Genomic DNA, 12,381 nt, shown 5'->3' on the forward strand with positions numbered 1-12,381 from the left:
TTTTTTTTTAATTTTTTTTTTAAACATTTATTCATTTTTGAAAGGCAGAGAGAGACAGAGTGCAAACGGGGGAGGGGCAGAGAGAGAGGGAGACACAGAAACAGAAGCGGGCTCCAGGCTCCGAGCTGTCAGCACAGAGCCCGACGCGGGGCTCGAACTCATGGACTGTGAGATCATGACCTGAGCCGAAGTCGGATGCTCGACCGACTGAGCCACCCAGGCGCCCCAATACAGCGTTTTAAAATATACCTTCTCCGATAGCTCCCAGCTACTTCACAAGGATCCTACTTCCCCGCTTGCAACTCACCAGTCAGTTACTGGTAATCAACCCTTCATCAATGGTAAAGTGAGCACTTAAAGGCACCATGCTTAGCATTCTGGCATGCCTTATCTCGCCGAAAGCTGAGGGTTTAATTCACTTGCCTAAAGTCAATCAGAACCACCAAACTGTGCAAGTCCAAGAAGCAGCATCTGTGCTGTATTTTATGTGAGCGGTGTCCCCAGCACCACATGAGAGGAGGCTGTGCGCCTAAGTGCTCCGGGCCTCCAGCTGATAAGCAATGGCGTTAGAGCTCAAAAACTGCCAGGTCTGATGAGAAAGAACACACTCACAAATTTAAAGCTACGATGCCTCCCATCTTGAAACTGAAGGATGAACAATTAATCATACAATAAAACAGACATTTCTTGTTACAAATAACCCAGTAATCAGTCTCATTGGTGAAGAAAGAGAAGGAGGGAGGAAGAGCCAGAAGTCAATAGTTACTAGCTACTAAAGAGACAAGAAGAAACAGAAAAGGAAACCCTACTGAAGAATGTGCCTCTGATAAACTGCACATCTGTAGGGGCACAGAGAGATCTAGGGGTACAGAGGAGTTGGGGTGCTTTGGGTTTTCCCACTCCCCCTCCCCCCACTGTCCCTTACAATACCACTATGACAGTTTTATAAAGAACAACCAGCCAGCATTTGGATTAAAATGACACACCCAGAGTAGGAAAAACTATAAATTACGCATCAGATTCTGCATCCACCTGCCCCTACTTGTAACTTTGAAAGGCTCCATTTATTTCAAAATTAGAAAACTGATCTCAGATTAAAAATCTCATTAAAATATATGGCTTCGAAAGGTTTAGAATCTAAGGGTACCTGGGTGGCTCAGTCGGTTAAGCGACCGACTCTCGATTTGGGTTCAGATCATAGTCACAACACGGTTCATGGGTTCCAGCCCCAGATCTGTCAGCGCAGAGCCTTGCTTGGGATTCTCTCTCTCCCCCTCTCTGTGCCCCTTCCCTGCTCATGTTCTCCCTCTCAAAATAAATAAATAAGATTTTCTAAAAAAGAGAAATATGTAGAATCTATTGTAACAAATGTGTATTTTCTTAACACGAAGAGCATTACCAAACAAACAAAGGATGAGCACCTCAACAGAAAAATGGGCAATGACAAGTCACTAATGGTTACCCAACAGCCACTCCCCCTCACCAGTGGTTCTTGCTGTCAGAGACCATCTCCCTTTACAAGGCCTTGAAAGGAAAAGGGTTTTGCTTTCCTGGACTCACCCATACCTTTGACAGGAGTACATGACCAGTCACAGCCACAGAATCTGAGGAAAATTCTGCTGAGGGCTTCCAGGTAGATTTTTGTTCTAAATAAAAGAGCAGTGCATGAACAGACAGACTTCGTCTTCACTGGCTGTGGCCATGGGACTACTGGATGTGTGAACTCCGACTCCCCTCTTCCTCGCACATCCACATCTAACTCCTCAACAGACCCTTTCAGCTCTACCTTCAAAACATGCAGAATCACTTTTCTGTCTCCTATCGTTTTCCAAATCATCTCTCACCCGGCTGCTGCGGTGCTCTCGTGACGGCCACGCCTGCTTCAACCTTTATCCCCTCCGTTCTCTTCGCAACACAGCAGCCAGCACGAACCTCCTAGAGTCACAGATAAGGTCAGTCCTCTGCCCCAAACCCCCAGAGGTATCTTATCTCAGGCAGAATAAAAGCCAAACAGATCTCACAATGGTCTACGAGGCCCCGTACCATCTGACTCACTCCTTCTCTCTCCCTCGGTGGTGGCTCGGTTCCTCCTCTGGCTCTCCTCCCCCTTCCTGGACCGTGCCAGCACCCTCCTGCCTCAGGGCCTGTGCACTCACTACTCCCTCTGACGTGCTTTTCCCCCACACACCTGCCCTTGCACTCTGACCATCTGAGATGAGCACACACACGTCACTGAAGCCCCCCCTGCTCAGTCCATTTAAAGTAACCCAACTCAGCCTAGCCCACTTATTACTTGAGTTACCTTTATTGCTTCGTTTATTACTCCATTATTCTCCTGAACACTCACCATCTTGTAACACACTATTCATTTTACCTACTTGTTTATCCCCTCCTTTGCCCCCACCAAAAGGTAAGCCCCCTGAGGGCCACAAACATGGTCTGTTTTGTTCGCTGCTATACTTCCCATACTTTTTCATTAGGTGTTTTAAGTCCAGTCCAGCTAACATACGGTGTTATGTTAGTTTCAAGGGTACAACATAGTGAGTCAACAATTCAATACATCGCTCAGTGCTCATCATGATAAGTATACTTCCTTCAGATATACTTACTTTAGATTACTGCCTGGTACACTATAGATGCTAAATAATTATTTAAATGAATTACTCTAGCAGCCATCAATAACAAGCTGAAGATTAAAAAACAGGAAAATGGAGGGGTACTGGGGTGGCTCTGTGGGTTAGGCGTCTGACTCTTGATTTTGGCTCAGGTCAGGATCTCACGGTTCATGAGATGGAGCCCAGTGTCAGGTTCTTTTTTTTTTTTTCTTCAATATGAAATTCATTGTCAAATTGGTTTCCATACAACACCCAGTGCTCATCCCAACAGGTGCCCTCCTCAACACCCATCACCCACCCTCCCCTCCCTCCCACCCCCCCCCCCCATCAACCCTCAGTTTATTCTCAGTTTTTAAGAGTCTCTTATGTTTTGGCTCCCTCCCTCCCTTTTTTTTTTTTCCTTCCCCTCCCCCATGGTCTTCTGTTAAGTTCTCAGGATGCACATAAGAGTGAAAACATACGGTATCTGTCTTTCTCTGTATGACTTATTTCACTTAGCATAACACCAGTGTCAGGTTCTGCACGGACAGCACGGAGCCTGCTTGGGATTCAACCTACCCCGCCCCGGCCCCCCCACCCTCCCCTGCTCACACTGTCTCTCAAAAAAATAAATAAGCTTAAAAAAATAATAAAACAACAGGAAAAGGGAAAGCATCTGGGTCCTTGATAATTTCACTGAGCTACTTAATTACATTTGGACTCGTGGTCCTGTAAGGTAAAATTTTACTCATTGTTTAAGTCATTTTAAATTAAGATTTTTGTTATCTGAAGCCAAAAGGTACTGATACAGAATACAGGTGGACAGTTGCAAAAGAAGAAATGCTAGTGGCAATATATACTCAATTTAATTCAATCGTAAGACATACACATTTAAATAACCACAAAGTAATGTCAGGCAGCAAAAACATAAAAGCTTGATACATACATATCCCACTCGACATGACTCACTAAAACACTAGTGAGGTTTAGGACTTTTAAAATTTTATACATAGGGGTGCCTGGGTGGCTCAGCTGGCTAAACATCAGACTTCGGGTCAGGTCATGATCTCACAGTTCCTGAGTTTGAGCCCTGCGTCAGGCTCTGTGCTGTGCTGACAGCTCAGAGCCTGGATCCTGCTTTGGATTCCGTGTCTCCCTCTCTCTGCCCCTCCCTCGCTTGTTCTCTCTCGTTTGTTCTCTCTCTCTCCCTCCCTCTCAAAAATAAACAAACACCAAAAAATATATTTAAAGTTGACGAGACTGAGCTACAAAAAGATCAATGATCAGCCACACTCAAGCAGCTACTAAGTCAGAAGTGTAGAGTCCGAACCCAGGCAGTTCTGTCTACCAAAATCCAACACTCTGCAAACAACATCAGCCAGTGAGCAGAGCACTCACCCACACTGAATGCGATCGGCAACACACTTACTCCACCGGTGCCTTTTCCTTCTTAGTTTACATTTGGGTTCTGACTCATAAGAACTGACAAAAGATGTCCAAGCGAGAGTGCCAAACTTACCAGAAAGAAATCCTCTGACAGAAAAAGATCAAACGAAAAGACAATTTTCAGTTTTCTCAACTGAAAAAAAATGGAGATAATAATAGTATTTACTTTATAGACTGTTGTGAGGATTAAATAAATTAACACAGCTCACGCGAAGCACTTCAGAAAGTGCCTGGCACACATTAAACGAGCAACAGGCTTTACGGTCTATCATCACCACAACGATGACGAAGGGCTTCCTAAAGCTGGAAGGGCGAGGAAACTACGGCTAGAAGCGTGTTAGGGGCTTCAGGGACCACCGAAAGAGACAGGACAAGTGCTGGTTTTCATTCTGGGAACAGAGTGCTGAACTGACACAGTAAAGAAACAATTCTACTAGAACTCTCTCTTGCACTTTCGGAAACGCATGCCCTGCTCTGTGTATGCGGTTGCAGAAAACACCTGCTCTGTCGTGGGACTGTAAGTCAATACCTCATTTTGGGAGTGCATTTGGTCAGTATCTACTTGAAACATATGCACTTTTTTTTTTTTTTTTTGAGAGGGAGGGAGGGAGGGAGAGAACTGCAAGCATGCACGCCCGTGCACCCACTGCGGAGAGTCACAGGGAAAAGGAGAGAGAATCACAAGCAGGATCCAAGCTCAGCACAAAGCCCCACATGGGGATCGATCTCAGCACCGTGGGATCATGACCTGAGCTGAAATGAAGGGTCAGATGCTTAATCAACTGAGCCACCCAGGCGCCCCAAAACATATGCACTCTTCGATCAGAGAACTTTACCTCTAGGAATTTATCTTCCAGATTATACCCACAAGTATAAATATACAAGGATGTCCACTACGAGTACAAAGATAGCAGTAAAACTAGAGATCAACAAAATGACCCTCAATAAAGGAATGGTTAAATAGATTAGGGTACCTCCAATCTAGTTTAAAACCTGTTTCTCCACAAGGCTCTCTAATTAAATGACAATACTGTCTGCCCAAGCTGCAGAAGCCAAAAACCTAGAAGACAACTTAAATTCTTTTTTTCACTCTCTCTCATCAAATCCTTTAGCAGATCTTATCCAAGTAGCTTTCAAAACACACAAAAAAACCTAATCACTCTTCTCCTCGACCACCAGCAGACTCTAAGCCCTTCCTGCCAAGATTACTCCAACAGCCTTAATGGTCCCCCTCCCCCCCATTTAAAATCCTCCCGTAGCTTCCACTGCACCGAGAACAAAACCCGGCTCCTCACCACGGCATGCAGGGCACTGTATGACCAGACCCCTGCTTACCTATCAGACGTGATCTCCTCTAAGTTCACTTCTCACTGTCCCATAACATCAGCCTTTTACTTCAGGAGGCAGGAGGGTCCCTTGAGTATGATGCACTCTCCTCGTCTAAGAGCCTTCACAATGAACCCTATTCTTCCTAAATTTTCTCCCAACTGCCTCCGTATCATTTGGGTCTATTTCAGTGTCCTTACTGCAGGGAGACCTTCCTGACTACCCCTGGCAACACACCTCATGTTCTCCCAGCAACATCAGCAGATACTGTCAATACCATTACTATAACGTATTCTCTTTATAGCATTTTCCACTGTCTGAAGTGAATGACAAGGAATGCATTTATTTTGTATCTCTCACCATTGAATTTTGGTCCATGAAGGCCAGGGCTTGGTCTCTCTTGTTTACTACTGAAGCCCCAGAATCTAGAATATGCCTTGCAATAAAGCAAGCACTTGATTCATAATGGCTGATGAATATTATGCAGCCTTTGAAGAGAGAGAGAGAGAGAGAAAGAGAGAGAGATGTGTACATGCTAAAACAGAAAAATGTCCAAAACTACACTGTCCGGTGACCAAAGCAAATCACAAAGCAACACACGCCGAATGATCCAACTGTGTAAAACTGAACATGAGCACATTATGGACAAAGAGAAACATATTTGCACAGAAGTCAAGGAGGACACAAAAGAGACTTGCCAGTAATTATCTCTGAAATATGGGGCTGAAGAAGAGGGGAAGGGGGCCTTTCACTTAAGTCATGCTCTCCCCAGCTGAGTATTTTTACCAGCGTGTATCACATGCGTGAGTTTTTTGTGACACCTTTCCTAATCCTCCAAATGTTGTAAAAAGCCCACACACAGTGGGTACTCTCTTTCCTAAAGAGCCTTGCATGCAACTTCAAGCTCCTAGAATAATACTTCTACAACCTAGCACATTCTGAAACACTGTATAAGTAAGTATCTGAATACCTGTTCGTTTTTGGTCTAGTCCAGTTTAAGAGCTAAAGAAAAAATCTCTGGTTCAAATAGCAGATCAACTATACACACTCATCTCCCTTTCAAACAAGATTATTTAAATAGCAGTTGAAAACACTTGGAGCAAAAGAAATATTATTGCTTAAAAAAAGGAGACGTCTTTTCTAAAGAAAAGAAATCATGGGCTGGGGAGAAGTGACTAGTGATCTAGTATGGGGGTTGGCACTGGGGGTAAAACAGTGGACTCCTAAATGTCAGAACACAGAAGCAGAATTACCAGCTTCACCCTGAAGTAAAGCCTGTCATTAATTAACGACGACAAGGTCTCATAGCAAGCTCTTGCACTAACTCTTAAATCGCAGTGATACCAGGAATCGGCAGCTATTTGAGAAAAAGCCTACAATATAAATGAGATCAAGATAAAAACAAAAGTCACCCTAGGAGCGCCTGGGTGGCTCAGGCACTTAAGCGTCCAAGTCTTGCCTTTGGCTCAGGTCCAGATCTCACAGTTCATGGGATCAAGCCCCTAGTCGGGCTCTGTGCTGACAGGGCTGAGCCTGCTACGGATTCCCTCTCCCTCTCTCTGCCCCTCCCCTGCTTGTGTGTGTTCTCTCTGTCTCTCTCAAGATAAACATTAAAAACAAAAGAATTCTTGGGCACCTGAGTGGCTCAATCAGTTGAGTATCTGACTTGGGCTCAGGTCATGATCTCACAGTTGGTGGGTTCAGGCCCCACAATGGGCTCTGTGCTGGCAGCTCAGAGCCTGGAGCCTGTTTCAGATTCTGTGTCTCCGTCTCTCTCTGCCCCTCCCCTGCTCATGCTATGTCTCTCTGTCTCAAATATAAGTAAATGTTAAAAAATTTAAAAAAAAAGAATTCCCCCTTAAAAAAAACAAAAATTAAAAATAAAAACATTTCAAAGAGATCCAAGAAGATTATGAACCCATAAAATGAGAAAAGAATGGCTGGTATTGGGGTACAGGGAGAGAGAATTCCTGAAGATTTAAGATATGACTGCCAAACTAAAATTGAAGTCTAAGAACGGAGGAAATATCCACAAGGACAGAACAAAGAGACAATAGGATGGGGGAAGGGGGCAGGAGCTAATTCAGGAAGTCCAACAACCAACTAAAAGGAGTTATAGAAAGAAATTAAAGGTATCCAAATTGGTAAGGAAGAAGTAAAACTTTCACTATTTGCACACAGCATGATACTATATACATATATCCCTAAAGATCCCAGCAAAAAACTACTAGAACTGATAAATGGATTCAGTAAAGTCACAGGATACAAAGTCCACATACAGGAATCTGTCGCATTTCTATACTCTAATAATCAATCAGCAGAAAGCGAAATTATAAAAAGAATCCCATTACAACTGTACCAAAAATAATAAAATAGCTAGGAATAAACTTGACCAAGAAGGCAAAAGACCTGTACACCAAAAACTGTAGAACACTAATGAAAGAAATTAAAGATGACACAAATGGAAAGATATTCTATGCTGGCTGACGGACTGGAAGAACAAATACTGTTAAAATGTCCATACCACCCAAAGCAAACTATAGGGTTAATGCAATAAATCCCTATCAAATTAACAATAGCAGTTTTCACAGAACTAGAACAAATAATCCTAAAATTCATATGGAACCACAAAAGACCCCAAAGAGCCAAAACAATACTGAAAAAGAACAAGACTGGGGATATCATAATCTCAGATTTCAAGATACACTACAAAGCTGTAGTAATCAAAACAGTATGGTACTGGCACAAAAACAGACACAGTGATCAACAGAACAGAATAGAAAACCCAGAAGTAAACCCACAACTATATGGTCAACCAATCCATGTAAGGAGGCAAGAATATACAATGGAAAACAGTCTCCTCAACAAATGCTATTGGGAAAACTGGACAGCTACATGCAAAAGAATGAAACTGGACCACTTTCTTATACCATATACAGAAATAAACTCAAAATGGATGAGACCTAAATGTGAGACCTAAAACCATAAAATTCCTAGAACATAGGCAATAATTTATTTGATATTAGCCATAGAAAAATTTTCTAGACATGTCTCCTGAAGCAAGGGAAACCAAAGCAAAAGAAACAATTGGGACTACACCAAAATATGAAGTGTTTGCACAGTGAAAAAGCCATTAATAAAACAAAAAGACAACCCACAAAATGGGAGAAGGTATTCACAAATGATATATTTGATAAAGGGTTAATGTCCAAAATATATAAAGAACTTACACAACTCAAGACCAAAATAAACACAAATAGATCCAATTTAACAATGGGCAGAAGATACGAATAGATATTTTTCCAAAGAAGACATACAGATGGCCGACAGACACATGAAAAGATACTCAACATCACTCATCATCAGAGAACTGCAAATCAAAACCACAAAGACGTACCACTCCACACCTGTCAGAATGTCTAAAATCAAAACCAGAAAAGTCAACAAATGTTGAGGAACCCTCAAGCACTGTTGGTGGGCATGGAATGCAAACTGGTACAGCCACTGGGGAAAACAGTACAGAGATTCCTCAAAAAAATTAAAAATGAAATTACCATATGATTCCATAATTCCATTATTGGATATTTACCCAAAGAAAACAAAAAAACACTAATTTGAAATGATCTATGCTCAACGTTTATTGCAGCATTACTGACAATTAGCCATGATATGAAAACAACCCCAGTGTCCACCCATCAAAAAACAGATAAGATGTGGCACATAAATACAAGAGAACATTATTAGTCCATTAAAAAAAAAAAAAAAATGAACCCTTGCCATTGGCAACATGGATGGATCTACAGGATATTATGCTAAGTGAAATAAACCAGAGAAAGACAAATACCATACAATTTCACTTATATGTGGAATTTAAGAAACGAAACAAAGAAAAAAGAGACAAACAAACAACAACAACAACAAAAGCACACTCTTAAATATTGAGAACAAACCCCTAGAGTGGAAGCATGTGAGAGGCACGGGTGAAATAGGGGATTAAGAGCACACTTATCATGATGAGCACTGAGTAACATACATAACTGTTGAATTATTACACAGAACACCTGAAACTAACATAACACTGCACACTAATTATACCTGAATTAAAAAATAAATAAAATTTAAAAGAAGTTACAGACGGAAAAAGAAGAGATAATTAAAGTTCTTATTACTTATTACTTATTCCAAGAACTACAAAACATTAGTCGTTATAGTTTAATAATAATAGAAAGAAACACATGTAGACATCTTTTACAGATTTCAACTTATTTTTTAAAGATTTTATTTATTTCTTTATCCTTTTTTAATTTTTTTTTTTTTGTTTGTTTATTCACTTTTGAAAGACAGAGAGCCACAGAGCACAAGCAGGGGTGGGGCGGAGAGGGAGGGGGACACAGAATCTGAAGCAGGCTCCAGGCTCCGAGCTGTCGGCACAGAGCCCAACGTGGGGCTCAAACTCACAAACCACGAGATCATGACCTGAGCCTAAGTCAGATGCTCAACCAACCGAGCCACCCAGGTACCCCTAAAGATTTTATTTTTAAGTTATCACTACATCCAACATGGGGGTCAAACTCACAACCCCAAGACCAAGAGCTGCACATTCCACTAGCTGAGCCAGCCAGGTATCCCTGAGCAATTTCAATTTAGAAAGGACAAAAAGAGCTCTAAGGAGTTTCCATGGAGAATGACAAAACACATTACTCAGAAAGGAACAAGAATCACAATGTATCAGACTTCTCCTCAGCAGCAACAATGGATACTAGAATATCTCTGAGCAATGTCTTCAAAAGCTCTGAGGGGAAATAGTTTGCAACTTATTTTGGCTTGAATAAAATACCACTCAACTATAAGGGTTAATAAAGAGTTTCTCAGATATGCCAGGATTAAAAAAAAAAATTATCTCCTACATATTCTTTCCTAGAAATTTCCTAGAAATTTATGTGATGGATTCACTGCATTAAAACAAGGAAGTCACTCAAGAAAGAATAAAGGTCCAGTTAACAGAATAATCAAAGGGCAAAAGCAGTGAGGCCAAGTCCAGCACTGAGCAACATGCAACATGTCTAGATGACGTCTAAATGAAGAAAGAGGACTAGGAAAACCTTTCCTCAGGGAGAAAAGTACTCTCATCTATAAAATAAGAGTGATTAAAAATAAACAGCTGGTAAAGCTGAAAACATGGCAGAAAAAATAGTGACAGATTAAGAAAAAAGGCCAGAATCAACTCAAAAACCAAGAAACAATACAAAAAATGTATATCATATTCTTGCCTCTACTAGGAATGATATTTAAATCATCATAATTACAGACACTATTCATTGATTTTCAACCATTAAAAACAAATCATAGGCCAAGTATAAAGGAATACAGAATATAGATGTTCTCAACCTTGACAATGCCAACGTAGAAATCACAGATACAGGGGCTTAAAGGGGGAGAAAAGGTGAAAAGTGAAAGTAGTAATAGCCTCAATTTTACTACTTGGGAAAGTAAGATGGTCAACCCATCTTAACACGAAGAAAAGTCTATTATATCACATACGTTGCAAAGATAAGAGTATGTATTGAGGAAGTAGATACAAAGGAGCCAAATCTGTATTTATCAAAGCAGAAATCAATCTGAAATTGATATATCATAAAATAAACTTCTCAGACACAATACTACCACACAAAGAAACAATTTAAAATTTTCCTTTGGGGAGTGACACTAAGGATGAGAAAGGGTTTTTGACCTTTATTATAAGCATTCTGGTCTGACTTCTTCCCTTTTTTGTTTGTTTTTTTGTTTTTTTGTTTTTTTGTTTTAGTACTTATCAAATTTTTTTTAGAGAGTAGGAGAGAGAGAGAATGAGAGAGAGACAGAGAATCCCAAGCAGGCTGTGTGCTGTCAGCACAGAGCCAGATGCCGGGCTCGAACTTATGAACCCTGAAATCACAACCTGAGCTGAAACTAAGAGGTGAACATGTAACCAAGTGAGCCACCCAGGCCCTCCTGACTTCTTTCAACTATACACTTATATTACTTTGTAAAAAATGTTAATGGATGTAAGAAAAACTCTCAAAGAATACTGATCTTCTCATGAAAAACACAATGAGTAACACATCCTGCCCAAATTTTTCCTCATAATATATAAAGCTTCCCTTTTTCCCTAATACTCCTGGGTGCCAGGTTAAATAATTTCTGAGCCTTTAAAACTGTCTTTAGGGCCACCTGGGTGGCTCAGTCAGTTAAGCATCCAACTTTGGCTCAGGTCATGATCTCATGGTTCATGGGTTCAAGCCCTGCGTCAGGCTCTGTGCTGACAGCTCAGAGCCTGGAGCCTGCTTCGGATTCTGTGTCTCCCTCTCTCTCTCTCTCTCTCTCTCTCTCTGCCCCTCCCTCACTCACACTCTATCTCTCTCTCTCAAAAATAAAAACATTTTTTTTAAATAAAAAAATCTTTATAGGTATTAATAGATAAATAAGTCAAGCTCCAGGATGTACATATTACTATCATCAAAATTATTGGACCATCACTCCATATCTAAGTAAAATGTAACTTAAATTTAATTCACAGTACTTTAAACCAAGCCAAAATCTTCCATATATGCAGTTTCTCAATTTTAGTATTTATTTTACCAAAAATACAGAAATGTGCCTTTAACACTTTTTCTAGATTGCTTTACATTTTATTGCTGTTAACAGCACACACAAGAGCATTTCAAATTCACCAGACCTAAATTTACTTCAGTTTTCATTGCCTTTTCCTATGTGCCCTTCATAAGAAATATTTAAGTACTACAAAATTTAAGTACTAAATTACTTAAAATATTTAAGTACTACAAAATTTATCTCATTTAGTTTTCTGATTTGTCAGAGACCTGAAACGGAAAAGACATGTCTTAATGTCTTAAGACATTATGTCTTAATGTCTTAAGACATGTCTTAATATATATAACACAAGATACAAAAGGGAACAACTTATTTATTACTATTCAAAACAGATAATTTATTTAAAACAAAAAATGTTGGTGCA

The 12,381-nt window shown here is 40.6% G+C and overlaps 1 protein-coding gene across 26 annotated transcripts in view; it reads right to left on the bottom strand.

Annotated features, from left to right (window-relative positions):
* The window catches only part of KMT2C (lysine methyltransferase 2C), a 288,674-nt gene that overhangs the window by 250,827 nt on the left and 25,466 nt on the right, over positions 1-12,381 (bottom strand). Inside the window, exon 1 of one of the 26 annotated variants that reach the window (XM_047848680.1) lies at positions 1,845-2,342. The exons of the other annotated variants lie outside the window; for them this stretch is intronic. The gene's annotated coding sequence lies outside the window, so the exon portion shown is untranslated. Of the gene's footprint in view, positions 1-1,844; positions 2,343-12,381 lie in introns of those variants that run through there. 26 annotated transcript variants of the gene reach the window in all.

Source organism: Prionailurus viverrinus, chromosome A2, assembly GCF_022837055.1.
Source record: "Prionailurus viverrinus isolate Anna chromosome A2, UM_Priviv_1.0, whole genome shotgun sequence".
Taxonomy (NCBI): Eukaryota; Metazoa; Chordata; class Mammalia; order Carnivora; family Felidae; genus Prionailurus; species Prionailurus viverrinus.